At 44.2% G+C, this 12,201-nt stretch overlaps 1 protein-coding gene across 6 annotated transcripts in view; it reads right to left on the bottom strand.

The window, feature by feature from the left end:
* The window catches only part of FOXP1 (forkhead box P1), a 379,483-nt gene that overhangs the window by 186,894 nt on the left and 180,388 nt on the right, over positions 1-12,201 (bottom strand). The window contains exon 1 of one of the 6 annotated variants that reach the window (XM_063411790.1): positions 9,873-10,639. The exons of the other annotated variants lie outside the window; for them this stretch is intronic. The gene's annotated coding sequence lies outside the window, so the exon portion shown is untranslated. Of the gene's footprint in view, positions 1-9,872; positions 10,640-12,201 lie in introns of those variants that run through there. 6 annotated transcript variants of the gene reach the window in all.

Below are 12,201 nucleotides of genomic sequence, written 5' to 3'. Positions count from 1 at the left end.
GACATGATAGGAGTTGGAAACAGGTTCCCTTCCACTCTTACGCTGAAGCTAAACAGCCATGATATGATCAAACAAGTTTTCACTTTTGCCTTGTAAATAAAATCAAAGGGCAACAGTCCTTTTTCTCTGACGTCTGTAGTTAATAAAGAAAGAATAAACATTACCTACTCTTACATGAGAAGGGAGGAGGAGAGAACATTTCTTAATCTCTTTCCAAAGAGGATTAATCTACGGCATATTTCCACCCCAAACACTAATGAAACAAAATGCTTTTCCTGCAGTTTTCTGGAGGGGGTGTTCTATCAAAGCCTCTCCTGTGAGCAAAGTTCACCTGAGAGCATCACCAAGCCTCCAGGTGCAGTGCCACGCCACGGAGCATCAGCTGCACGGGGGCAAGGAGAGCTTCTACCCTTCAGGGGAAACAAACACAACAGCTCCTAACATTTCTTAGGACCCACGTATCTGAGGGGTACCAAGCGCCTCACCACCAGTGAATTGGGGCTTACAACAGCACCATAAAGCAGGCAAGCTGTAACTGCTGGAGCTGGTAAGGCACAGGGAGGCCAGAGCCCCCATCCATGGCAGAGTTTAGCACAGGGATGGGTGTGATGGGGCCAAGTGTGCAGTGAAGCACTTACTGGTTCCAAACAACCCAGCTAGTGTGACTGGAAAAGACAAGGAGCTGGGATAAGGCACCCATGTCCCTTGCTGTGCCTCTGAGCCACTCGCCCACCCGCGGGAAGGGAACAGGATGAGGAAGCTATTTTCATCCCAAGTATCTGGAGCTTACAAACACCCGCTGAAAATGCAGTGCCTTATCAAAACAGGTGAGAGCCAATGCCAGCTGACGTTCCCATTCCTCTGAAGAACTCAGCCACAAGATTGTTTTTAAATTATTATTTTTGAGCAGAGTATTTACATGTCTGACTCTAAATAGGCTTTGGCATTTCTGCAAGGGGACCAAATGCATGACCTCGCGGTCTTGAAGAGTGATGGGATCAGTCCAGCTGCCCTTGCCTTTCCTCTGGAGAGGCCTCTTCAGCAAGGCAGGCACACCCTTGGGAACGGGCTCAAGAGGGACAGGCCCTTACAAATACACTGTATTTTCTCCAAGGAACCAGGAAGGAAGAAAACAGTTATGGCAAAAAGGCCGAGGAACGAGAGAAGCGCCCGGCCAAGACCTGGCGTGGGGAAGAGAGGGTGAGCCCAGCCTGCAGAAGAGTTTACGTTCCCTTTGAAGAGAAATATTCAGGCTGTCAGGTAAGACCGAGACTCTAACCTGTGGGAGGACAGAAGATGCTGCCTTGAAGAATCCTGACTATTACAGGATTAACAGCTATGATCCCTCCCTCCGAGGACACCGAACGCCAAAATCTGGCCTGAGGGTTTTAGGTGGTGAGGTTTGTCCAGGCGTGTCGGCAAGAACTCTTCAACATACAGAGGAGAAATACTGTCCAAACCTGTATTATCTAAACATAGGTGCCTTCAAAATACTAAATATTTCTTTTAGAGGATAAGAAAAAAGACAGAGGAATACAAAGCCAAAATACACACATTTCTTTTGGGAGTAAAACGTGCCCCTCAAACACTTGAATTCTACTGTACAATGTATTTATACCATGTTTAAGAAACATTTGTCAAGCATATAAAAACCCCCAGAAGTTCACTGTCACACAGCTTAATTCCCTATATTCTGCCTACATGCACATATAGGGCCAGTTTGTTAGGGGGTGGAGGTGTGTAGCAAAGCACAATCTAGCGAGACATGACACCATAACGGTGAACAATAAAAGCAAGCGCAGCATATGTGCTGGACATTTGGTGAAAATAACCCAGCCACAGCTCTGACTTCAGTACATTTTCCTGTGTGGAAGTTGGTAATTCAGTTTCTGCTCTAATTCAGCTCAGCCAACAGTTAAGCTGCTCACAACTGTCCCTTGATAATTATTTGGGAATTCTGAGATTCTAGGAAATGTATCTCTACTTTTCAGCCCTCTTTTTATACAGCGCAAAAAGCTGAAATCTGGGGGGTTTCTTCTTCTCTTCATGTTATGGTTTTTCCTCCATCTAGCAGATAGGATTCTCCCTGGCTATAAGATCTGAAATAGTAGCAATAATTATATTTCCTATTTTATTACTTGTAATTGCCCCTTTGATCAGAATCCTATGCCACTTAACCACATTTATATGGTCATCCTGCACATAGGTTCTAAATACAGAACCAATCATTTTCCAAGGGAAAACTACAGGAGCTGGGTTTCCCTTTACTGCACACACATGGAATCCCATACATTTGGCACCAATTTAGGTTATTATCATTTCATTCTTCCTCTTTATATCTGTTTCACTGTAAAAGCAGTATAAAGCTCCCTATTCACTGGGAGCTGCTCATTCCTCAGTACCGCCTTCCCTCACCAAGACTGTAGCACACCCACCCTGATTCCATCTCCTTTGCCAAAGGAGATACCAACAAACACATGAAATATCCCACAGCTGGAAGGGCTGCACTGCGGGTCTCAAAGCTTTGCTGATCACACACTGCAAGCCTTACCCCAGCGTGAAGCCTAAGAAACTCTTCATGCACAGCTTTGTTGTTTGTCCTGAAGTCCAAGAGTTTGCAGAGACACAGGACAGTCTCCCCAGCTGGCAGACTGCCTCCAGTTCAGGCTCTGTCACACAGGACCAGCCTGGCTGCCCCTCTCCAACAGCTCTGGCCGTGTCACCAAGCACAGAGCTGCTGCAGCGTCCCTGCTCACGGCTGCCCCTTGCACACTCTTACCCTGCAGCAGAGAAGAACTGGGCCACAAGATACTGCTCTCCCCCCATGTAAAACAGAGGACCATTGCCTGGGGCTGTGTGGCTGTTAATAATGGTAAAACCCTCACAGACTTCAGAGAACTCAAACAGAGCTGCTTTTGATTTAGGCCATGCACCTGAAAGCAGAGTTTTTTCATTCATCTTCCTCAAAGTGATGGTCGCGGGAAACTACCTAAATAGCCCAGCTCAAGAATTTGCAGTTATCTGGAAAAAAGAACATGGTCTTTTGAAAGACCATCCTTAGAGTAAGTGTTTCATTTGGAGCCAATGCAAAGTCAAATCCAAGACAGCCAGAATCAGGCACATGTCACAAGGAAGAGCTGGTGACACACCAGGGTGTTCCTACCTACATTGCCCCACCCTATACCCCCAGATGGTACAGGGATAACAGGAGCAAGGGATGGGGTTGAACTGTGGGCTTTATCTCTAACAGCTTTGCTTAAGAAAACTTCACTGTCTTGCTTGAAGCACGTTTGTTCAATGTGTTTACATCACATTGCTTTGTCCACTCAGCCAGCTCAGAGAGACATTCACGTCCTCCAGTCACAGGAAAAAAATGCTGCTGGAAGAGGGTGCATGCAGCCAGAAGAACTAAAGGCTCACAGATAAAAGAAACCCTAACAGCTACTTGACTTTCACTACTTGACTTTTGTGTACACTCAGGACCAGCAGCAACAGGCAGATTCACCCAGACTTCCAGAACATCTTTCTTTTCAGGATGCTCTCCAGGTGAGCCACTTGCCTGCTGTTGGGAACAGCTGTAGGAGGCTCCCTCATGCTGGAAAAGCAAAGCAGCTGTAGGTGCTTCCCAAGCTTCTCATCACAGATACCTATGCACCATCTACAGCCACGATAAGATGTGTTTACAAATAAGAACAAACTGACAAGTGTGGGAACGGAATCTTCACACTTTGAAACTTGAAGTCAACTTGGTTCAGTCAGACGTGGAAAAGGCAGCAGCTTTGGCACTTGGGGTAATTTCAGTGAGAGACAACTGTTCTCCATAGCTACTGGTAAATACAATCACAAATTCCTAGAGCTTTTTCTCTAGATACCAATAGCAGACTCGATGCTGAAAAACACTACAGAGATAGAGATCAGAGGTCTATTTTTGTTTCTGTGTCTTGACGCCCATGACTTTGATGGGTAAGTATATTAACATATGATAAATTACTCTTTAATCTATTTTAGTTGTAATTCTAGAGACAGGTTCAGTGGCCTTGCTCTCAACCACAATTATTTCTGTAAAGAAACACTTGTTTTGCTGGAAAAGGGTAAGAACAAAGCAGTTTGTAAACAAAGCTGGAAAAAGAGAAATCCATCTCCCACAAAGCTCAAAACTCCTCGAAATAACTTTCTGCAGAAAGCTACTATTACCAAGGGTGAAAAACTTCTTTAAACACAGCAACCCTGAATTACACAGAAATGTTCAAACAGGGCTGCACAGTACATCATCAGAACTGGTACAGCTTTTAATTTCCCACCTGATTGGGTTGAAAAGGTTCATATGTTGGAAAGTGTGGCAGGAGAAACTTACTGAAAATTGCAATCCAGGATCAGATTAAAGAGGAAGGATGATAAAGGTAAAATCTTCATAAATGAATTTCTTTATCCAGAATAAACTCAAAAGGTCCTGTGAGGGGAGGAAGGATATGTGTTTCATTAGGACAAAGAGAGTAGGAGAAACTACGCCTGAAACCTCTTTTGTGAAGGTAACTCTTGCAACATGATTTCTTTAAGGGCAATGTATTGAAACCATTTTGGAAGAAATATTTTTACCTCCCAAAAAGATTAACACTGAAGTTCTGCACAGCACACTGCACTATCATTGCATCCATAAAGCACTAACAAGCACCAAAAGAGAGTCACTTAGCCCAACTCTCAGTCCATCCTATTGGCATTGTCTTCTAGGGACAGAAATCCCTCCACGGCACAAGAGAGAGATGCTCAGCATACTCATTCCTACAGAATCTGAAGACATGAATCATCCCTTGCAGCTAGTGGCATCCTAAAGCAACACAAACATTAACTTTAGAAGGAAGACAAAGGCTTCTGCCATAGGGCTACTGCTAAAACAGACAAAATCACAAACTCATTTTCATGAACTTTACAGGCCAAGTTTTTCCAGCGTTATTCTAGAGAATTTCTGACTTTATGGAGTTTCTGGGAGAGTCTGCATCACCCTGTGTTGTGAGAAACCCTTTCCCTACCTGTGCCCTGGGTGGAGTCAGCTTGCGCCCAGTTTTGTCAGCAACCCGAGCAGCCCTGGGCTGTGAGCACAAAGGGAACAACAGCTGCTGGGTTTTGTCTCCCAGGTGTGCTTGTGTATGAACCCCATACACAATAACAGCCTCAGAAAAGGCACTGGGGAAGCCTTTCCTCTTCAGGACACATTTTCCTTCAGAAGCAGACCCCAAGATTTGACACTGCACACTGATGTAGTCCAGCCTGAAGAAGTAGCTGGCAAATGTCACCTTCTTAGCTCTGGTGTTATTGGTGAAAAGCAAAGGCTCTGTTAGAGCCAAGCCCACACTACCCTCTGTCCTTACACATCTCCTTGGCTGGCTTTCTTCACACCAGCCATGTGCAGAAGAATGCTTGTACACATAAGATGTGTACAAGGAGAACTGAAATCCTGCATGTCAGGGCAGTTGGTGGCCAGAGCAGTGGGCTTGTTGGGAATGATTCCTGGGGTTTTGGACCAGAAACAGGGGGGTCAACAGGGCAGCCAGATCACCCTCAGGCAGCCCTTCCCCACAGCACAGCCCCGGCCTGCGCTCATGCACAGCCAGGCTACCACGGAAGGGCTGCTGGAAAACAAGATGGCATGTGAGAAATGCAGAACTGAAACCGAGTGTAGGTGACAGCCATAAAAACTGAAGTCTCATTAAATGCTGGCCAGTTGAGCGTGGACCCTCCCATCTGTTTGCTGCGCACCCCGAAGGGGTGGAGGCCACGAGGGACGTGCATGCCTTGGAAATCAGCAGCTTTTACACTGTTCACCCAGGAAGTTATTAACTTGCATGTTTGTGGGCAACTGCACAAGCTATTTTTGGTCATGGGACCCTGTGTAAGGAAAGGATTGCGAGGTTTTAATAATGATCTTTAGTTAACTTGGTTACCCACACAACAATGGCTTTCTGAGAGGCCAACTGCTGCAAAAAACTTGAGACGGGCTTTACTTCCAGAGGTATTAAACTATGAAAATATCTAACCATAATAGTAAGCAGCTATAAAAAGAGCCCTGTTTATTTCACATGATTTCTTTGTACGCCACAGTGTTATGAGAATACTTCAGCTCAATGACAACATGGTAAATTGGAAAAGATTAACTATTGAAGTCAGCACTTACGCAGTTCATTTTTGTTTGCTGTTGGTGATTTTTCTTCTTTCAAAACCCAAGTTTTCACGAATATCAGTAGGCATAACAACAGGTTTTTGAATTTGAATCTGCAATTAACCTGATATTAAGGTCAACTGATGTAAAGTGCCATGAAAGGAGAAACTGGCGAATAAATAGAAAGAAAAAAACTAATGCAGACTTCAATTCTGCATTGCTGTACGTCACACAGGTAGATCTGGAGCCCACACACCCAATATGAGAAATAATCTGGTATCTCACATCTCTATTATATTGCAAATTGTATCCAATAACTTTTCTGCAACAGTGGAGCATCACAGAATACCCTACAGAGAAGGTCAAATGTTGTACTATAGAGCTCTGATAATGTCTTAGTTCATTCTTGAGAAATACCACGAGGCCTCACTGAAACCCTTTCACTATTAGGGTACACCGAGAGAAAGGGGGGAAAAAAAATAAAGATTGCATTTGTTTCTGGGAAGACCTGCATGGCTCCACGGAGAGGACACTTCCACCCTTGTTAATCCCAGCTTCTTAAAGCAACACTCAGTAAGATAATGAATCCTTTAAATGTTACATCTTGTGTCTTGCATTATTGTGGTGCAGCAACTCTCCACATCAAACAGTCATCAGCACTATTACAAAGTGGGCTTATAAGAGACTGGCTGAAAAGGCGCTGTGTGAAAAGAAGTGGAAAATTAAAGCTGAAGCAGTCGAAGAAAGGGCTTAATTTACTGGCATGTACAGTATGCAAATGAGATTACTCTCAGCTTAACTGCATCATTTATGTCCATAATAACGGCATCATCATTACAGGGCTCAAATTAAATTACACCATAATTAGCATATCAAAGTGATTGGTTAAAGTTTAAAACAAATACCCAATTTTGTTAATGAACAGCTGTAATTGTCATGTACACTTCAATGAAAACTCCCTAAACAAATATATGTTTTAGAACAGAGAAAGATTTTGAAGCAGACAGGTCTGTGGCGGAGGTAAATTGCCTAAAAAAGAATGACACAGACTATTCTATTAATGTTAATACATGCTCATCATTTTCAGGTAATAAAACATTCTATCAAAACAAGCCTTTGCTTTGCATTTTTTGCCTCTCAACTCCCCCACCACACTGGCAAGTGTCAGTGGGGAGAGGTGCTGGCCATGCCCAGCCTGCCCCACGCACGGGACAGGCACAGCCCCCACCTACACACCCAGGGAAGAGGAGGAGGAGGAGGAAGGAGATGAGGATGAGGATGTCTCGCTAACTCTACCCTGTAGACCAGGGCTGGAGTAAGCTGATGACATGATAACACATCAGGCAGCCTACAATTCAATTTGCTCTAATCTAATCACATCTACGCAGCAGTTCCAGAGGTGGAACTGCACCAGAGAAGTTTTTGCTGTTCTCGTCTCATTAAAATAAATAGGGAGGTGGGACCGGAGGGTTTGTCACTGTCAGCCTGGCAGCCAGCACCACATTTCCAAAGATCCATCACTGCAAATGTACACAGCAAATACACAGTTAAAACACTCCTCAGGCAGAACGAGCTTTAACAGGGGAGCAGGTCTGCTCTGTGATATTTTAACAGTGTAGGTGAGCTCTGCTATGCTTGGAGACCAGGCCAAAGGAGCCCAGTGCCACCTCACACAAGGGGTAAAATAATCCCTCCACGTCCCCAAAAATGTTTACAACAGTATATATTTGCTTATGTATTACCTAATATTATGGGGAGCAACATAGGGAAGTATATTTTGTGCTAAAATTGGGAATGCACTTTCAAATATACTTAACAAGGAAATTGAATGTCTTATTAAATCCGTATTATCAAAACACTGTTCAAAAATTTAAAGAAAGTAGCTTTTCATTTTATTCATCGAGGAATCCATTAAAGCCTAAGCTCTGAAGTAGTATGTAAATTATGTGCCTTTCAAGGTAGAGCTAGGGCAAATTCACTCCATCAACTAATGATGAACCTCATTATGTGCAGGGAGTATTCATAATGAGGAAACAAGCCACCCGCCATTCCATGTTCTAACATAAATCCCTGTAAAATGTGAATATCTCCACGTCTAATTAAAGGCTACTAATTCCTATCATCCCCTACAAGGCCCAAAAAAGCAAAAACTAGAAATGTGTTTAAAAAGACACCCTTTGGTTTTACAAAACACATTTATTTGTGTTTACCATTAGTGAGTTGCACTGTCTTTTTTTTTTAAGAAAAATCAATCCCAGTTTTATAGGAAAAAAGTTTGCGGGTACAGAAGTTTATTTACATTATCTGACTTGGTCTTATATTTTAAAAAGAGTTTCTGATTAGCACAGGTCAGGCTGCACAGCTTTAGAGAAACAGAACGGCAGAGAAAAGAAATCTCCAGTAATACATGAGAAATAATATTTTAGAGGGAGGAAAGGGAAAAAAAATAAAATAGCTTTGCTGTCCAAGTTTGCTCTGGAACTGAGACTTCCTAAAAAAAAAAATAAATCTAGAGATCCCATAATAACTGGGGAGAGCAAGCAGCAGAGACAGGAAGAAGGAGAGCCAATTAAGCAACCAAGTAGACAACAGGTATTTAAAAGATTTTTTGAATGATACTCAATCTAGGAAGAAGCTGCTTCCCTCCCAAAATCCCATAAGAATTAGGGATTGAAGACAACGCTGCTTAATGCAGGCTGGAAGAAAAGTGCTCCTCCACAGACTTACCTAGATTTGATATTTATACCTACAAGCGCAGCGTCCGCTCCTACGATCAAAACCACATTTCTTATTAAGTTACATAATACCCATCCTATGCACCGCCGTGAATTCATTTGCTCCTGCACTGAATTATGGATTTGCTCTCTATAGTTCCCGGCACAGAAGTGGACAGGTTTGCCGACTCCCCTGAACGGAAGACGCATCACTGTTTCTTTTTTCACTGCTCTGTATTAATATTTTCCTACGTGTTCAAAACAAACCGAGAAGCACAGCAGAACCTGAGAGCATTTCAGTTCGGAGGAGAAGAAGAGCATCCACTGGAGCTGAGCAACATATAGGCTTAAAAAAGAATAAAAAAAAGAAAAAATGATGGCATAAAGGGCTGGTTTAAGCAATGTGATAACTCCTTGCAGGGCAGGGAAGCACTTGAACAGTCGCAGAAAAGGCTGTGGTACCTTCGGATTATGTCAACCGAAAAGTTGAAATCCTCGTGTAAAAATACCCCGCACGTTTCATCCCTAGAAAAGCTTATTTAGAATTCATAGGAATTCATAGCCGCTAAGAGGAATATGTGCTCATAAAATCAGAAACGCAAAAAGAAAAAAAAAAAAAAAAAAGACAGAGAGAAAAAAACAATATTTAAAAGAATAAAATAGAGCACACAGATTAAAGTATTTCAGCAACGCAAATTTTCTAGAAATAGCTGGGCATTTTACAGGGGGAGGGAAGGGGAGGTGGGGGGGGGAGAATCCGGCTTCTTTAAGTTGCATAAAAATAAAACTACGCCGCGCCGCGCTGCTCCCCTGCCCGCCCCGCGCTGTGCCGGTGGGGTGGCGGTGCCGGGCTTCTTTTTTTTTTTTTTTTCCGCCTGTTTTATTATTTTTTTTTTTTCCCCTCTCTCCCTTCTCCTTTTAGGTCAACCAGTCATGCACTGGGAAAGACAACCCTCCAAAAATAACTTGTCCCTCCCCCCGGAGCGCGGAGTTGAACAACCTACCTTTGTTCTGGCGCTGCAGATAAGAGAAGCGGCTCCGCGGCGGGAGCCGCGGCCGCGGCGCGGGGCGGCCCGGGGGGCTCGGCCGGCGGCACCACCTGGCAGCGCTGCGCGGCCGCGGAGCGCTCCCGCCGCGCCCCGTCCGGCCCCGGCCGCGGGGGGATCCGCGGGAGCCGCCCCCCAGGTTACACACGGCGGGGGCCGGGTGCCGGGAAAAGGAAGAGTTCGGCAGGATTTATTTGACACTTATTTTCCGGGCAGCCCTTTTGTGGAGTTGCGCCGTTTGTTTCTTATTGTCTGAGCAGCAGTTGGAAGCGTCTCCCCGAGGGGGCCCCTCAGCCCGGCTCGGCCGCTTTGACAGGGAGGTAACCATATTAGGATGTGTATGGCAAAGTAAACAATAACAGAGTTGCAATGAAATGGAATTTTTTTTTTTCTTCCCCCCCCTCCCTGCTAATGGTGTTGGTGTCAGTCCTGTTTTTAGCCGTTTCCCACCAGTTTTGTTTTCTGGCTTAAACAGCCCGTCTCTTAAAAATTAAATATATACATATATATTAAAAAAATATAATAATAATGGAGTGGCAAAGGGGGGTGAAGGGGAGAGGCAAGTGGTACCAGCTTCCCAACTGCTCACCGCGAGGCTGCTGGAAATGCTTTGGGTCGCAGTGGAGAAAGGGGGGGAGCACTTTTAATATCCAAATAAAGACATGCCAGTTTCATAATTGGGGAAAAAAATACAATAACGCTTGCATGCATTGCCGAGATCTACAGCAGAAAAAGGGGGTTGGTGGGGATGGGAAGGACGGTCACTGAAATTGCAATTTTGAAAGCAGGGGTCAAGTAGGGTAGAAAAGTCCAGTCGTGTTTTGCACAATCGCAGTGAACTGGTGGGATGAGCTAAGTTGTGCAAACCCCTGCAAGTCTGCTGGCTTTAAAGCTTTGAAATCGCTGCTTTTACAGGATAAAGCACTTTAGGCAAATTGTAAAATGCAGGTGTCAAGTTAGTCAGTTTAATCAGAAACAGAGCTCAGAGCAGCCGCCATGCAAAGGGTCCCCTACCAGCACAGTTGGGAGAAAAGTTCTGCAGCAAGAAAACACTGTAAGTCAAACAATATTATTTTAATGCCTGAATTCCACATCCTAAGCAAATCACCAAGAACAACAAGTGTACCATCTCCTCTCACCGAGGCATGAGGCAGCCACTGGCGAGCGCTGCGTGCTGAGGCTCAGCACTACAGCCAGCCTGCGAGGGGATCACAGCTAGAAGGTGAAACAAGTTTACACGTCTGGGTGACTGCAGATGGGGGCAGCTCTGTGGTACAACAGTCCAACACGAGCTGTTGAGCGAGCATCCTCCATCGAGCAACAGCCGGCACCATGGAGTGCGCCTCTGCGAAGGGCTGACAGAGCATGGATGCTCTGCCCGTACCAGGCACCGCCGTGATAAGACACGGCACGAGCAGAGGTTGAAGGTAGATAGGCAAACAAAGTTGCTATGAGATCACGCACTTAATTTAGAACAACGGCAACGTTTCTCTGACAAATACGACGCGCGCTTACCCTGCCAAGTTCGCTTGTATTCGGCTAATCCGCAGCAATCAGAACATCAGTGTTGACAGCTAATGGTACCTACAAGCATCTCTCTGCCTTTCCACGTGGCGTAACCCCGCTCCGTTAACACGCTTTAAATTTTTCAACCATCTTGTTTAACCTAAACATCTCTGAAATCACACAGTGCGTTACTCATCCGTGCTGCGTGTGCGACCCCCCCCAACAAAAATAAAAAGTTAACACGCTGATACCAAAATCAATAAATCACACGACCAAGTAGCAGTTCAAAAGTTCAAAGACATGATGGCCAGTTCACTATGTCGCAGCACTCAACCAATAATAACTTGACTCCATCACTCCTCATAGTATAGACAATTTCATGGCATCATTTTCATTAGCCTGTCTCACTGAAAATTGCTAGCTATTTATGTATACGCTAAAATAAATTAGCCATTTCATCGAGCACCGTGATTCTTATAAAATACATTAACACAATACTCAATTTTCCAGTTGGAGTAAATAAATAAATCAATAAATTCAATACAGAGTAATTTTTATTTTTTTCTATTGTGGAGCTTCAGCTCTCAGCATAAGTGTTTTTATTGGGTTTATTTGTTTCAATAAAAATTGAAATGGGCCAGTGGTCTTAGCGGTAAGATCTGGGGTGAAAAAAAACAACCCAGCCCTTTCTAATATTAGGAGAGTATGCTGTGCAGTTCAGCCAACTGGTAATACATAATTTTTGGTCAAAAATCATTTTCATTACAGTTATTAAACTGCC

The sequence above is a fragment of the Prinia subflava genome, chromosome 14 (genome assembly GCF_021018805.1).
Source record: "Prinia subflava isolate CZ2003 ecotype Zambia chromosome 14, Cam_Psub_1.2, whole genome shotgun sequence".
NCBI classification, from domain to species: Eukaryota; Metazoa; Chordata; class Aves; order Passeriformes; family Cisticolidae; genus Prinia; species Prinia subflava.
The sequence above is the reverse complement of the archived record's forward strand: the minus strand, read 5'-3'. Positions and strand labels throughout refer to the sequence as shown.